At 48.4% G+C, this 2,201-nt stretch overlaps 1 long non-coding RNA gene across 3 annotated transcripts in view; it reads right to left on the minus strand.

The window, feature by feature from the left end:
• Window positions 1-325: 325 nt before the first annotated feature.
• LOC108544232 (uncharacterized) overlaps window positions 326-2,201 on the minus strand; it is a 5,828-nt gene continuing 3,952 nt past the window's right edge. The window contains exons 2-3 of one of the 3 annotated variants that reach the window (XR_001889774.1): window positions 1,875-1,911; window positions 326-612 (exon numbers count right to left, since the gene is read on the minus strand). This is a non-coding gene — a long non-coding RNA (uncharacterized LOC108544232). Of the gene's footprint in view, window positions 613-1,751; window positions 1,912-2,201 lie in introns of all 3 variants that reach the window. The other 2 variants (XR_001889775.1, XR_001889773.1) reach the window with 2 other exon arrangements.

Raw genomic sequence — 2,201 nt, forward strand, 5'->3', positions numbered from 1 at the left:
TTTAATCACCTGGGTGCAGGCGGGCTGAGTCCGAAAAGAGAGTCAGCGAAGGGAGATAAGGGTAGGGCCATTTTGTAGGATTTGGGTAGGTAAAGGAAAATTACAGTCAAAGGGGGTTGTTCTCTGGCGGGCAGGAGTGGGGGTCACAAGGTGCTCAGTGGGGAGCTTTTGAGCCAGGATGAGCCAGGAAAAGGAATTTCACAAGGTAATGTCATCACTTAAGGCAAGGACCGGCCATTTTCACTTCATTTGTGGTGGAATGTCATCAGTTAAGGCGGGGCAGGGCATTTGCACTTCTTTTGTGATTCTTCAGTTACTTCAGGCCATCTGGGCATATACGTGCATGTCACAGGGGATGTGATGGCTTGGCTTGGGCTCAGAGGCCTGACACACGTGAGGAAGGAATCCTAGGAGGACTTACAAGAAACAGTTGATGGTGGTTAACTTGGGGAACAGAAATTAGGGGGTTGGAGGGCAGAGGGTTCTACTTTCCATTTTGTTTCTGTATGTTCAACATGAATTTCCTAACCCATGCACATGAATTACATTTATTTATGCAAATAAAGATAGTCTGAGCCAAGAACTGGTGGGCTGTGTTTGTCATATGCGTACCTGCATAAGAAAGAAAGAAAGAAAAAAAAAAACCTGAGAAGCATTAAATTTTGGAAATGAGAAAAAGCACCTATAATCCACCACCTCCCTTCATTCACAGTACCGAAATGTGCAACAATGTAAATGATCGAAAAATTATGAACAATTTACCCAAATGGGATGGAGCCAAGGAGGAGTGAAAGAAGGAGGGGCCAGGAGTGGACTCCTAGCCTCTTTAGTAAATGCATCACTCCCCTTTGAGCCACTGTGGCTCCTGTGTGTACCTTGCTTGGGGTCCACTCCTGCCTGCCATTTCAATCATCTGTGCAATTATTTATGTCTCAACTCCCAGCATCCCCAAAGTAATAGCTTATATAGGGCAGACATTGTCCTTCTGTTCTTAGGTGCTTCTAGAGCTTCCTACATGCATAGTAGAAACTGAACAAATATTTACTAAATAGAACATAAGGAAGTCTCAGCAGAGCGCAGTAAGTCAGGCCTGTAATTCCAACACGTTGGGAGGCAGAGGCAGGGAGATCACTTGAGGTCAGGAGGAACACTTGAGGTCAGGAGTTCGAGACCAGCCTGGCCAACATGGTGAAACACCGTCTCTACTAAAAATAGACAAATTAGCTGGGTGTGATGGTGCACACTTGACGCTTGTAATCCCAATTACTCGGGAGGCTGAGGCAGGAGGATCGTTTGAACCCGGGAGGCAGAGGTTGCAGTGAGTCAACATCGCGCCACTGCACTCCAGCCTGGGCCACAGAGCGAGATTCCATCTCAAAAAAGAAAAAGAATGTAAGAAAGTCTGCAAGAAGGTTAGAGGGCACCTTCTTAGTGGCTTGACACCACTAAGATGGGTTAAAATATTCTTCCCTGCCACCTGTGGCTGGAACCTTAACCAGATATTCATGTCTGCTGTGGAAGTGCATGGCAAGGTTCAAACTCCTTTTCTTGTTTACCTAGCCCTGGCCCGCACCTGCCTTTCTGCCCTGATTCCCAAGACAAATCCTGCGCCCCAGCAGTCAAACTGGTCCATTCACCACTCCCTGGGCGCACCTTGAGGCTCCCTGCCTTCAGGCCCTTGCTAGTGCCTTTCCCAATCTCTGCCACTGAAAACCCAGGTCACACCAGCTCTCCCTGAAGACTCAACTAACGTGCTCCGATGACTGGGCTTGCTTCCTCTTCTAACCTCCAGATGCTTCACTGCGGGTTGTATCCCACTTTGCACTGTGGTCATCCAAGCCTCCCCTGCTAGAGGGTGAAGATGTGACTCTTACCCCTGCCTTCTCCGGTCCTATTACCCAGCTCTGGGGTCTGCAGAAAGAGAGAAAGAGGAATATAGGAGTGTAATTCAAGTCAGAGGTAGAATTAGGTTAAAAGCTGGATCAAGACTGGGTTGAGTTTAGGATTAGAATTGGGAAAAGGTTCATCAATTCTTAATCCCACCTACTAGGCGGCGCCCGCAGTCTCATTAGGGTCAAGACGCCTCCGGTTCTTGAATTTGATTACCAGTCTAGCAAGTTTTTTTCCTGCCCTGCTGTCCCTTTAAGAAGGTGAACCAGGTGAGGCCGGGACTCCGCCCCCGGCACTGGCCCCGCCCCCCG

The sequence above is a fragment of the Rhinopithecus bieti genome, unplaced genomic scaffold (genome assembly GCF_001698545.2).
Source record: "Rhinopithecus bieti isolate Rb0 unplaced genomic scaffold, ASM169854v2 scaffold_26569, whole genome shotgun sequence".
Lineage (NCBI taxonomy): Eukaryota > Metazoa > Chordata > Mammalia > Primates > Cercopithecidae > Rhinopithecus > Rhinopithecus bieti.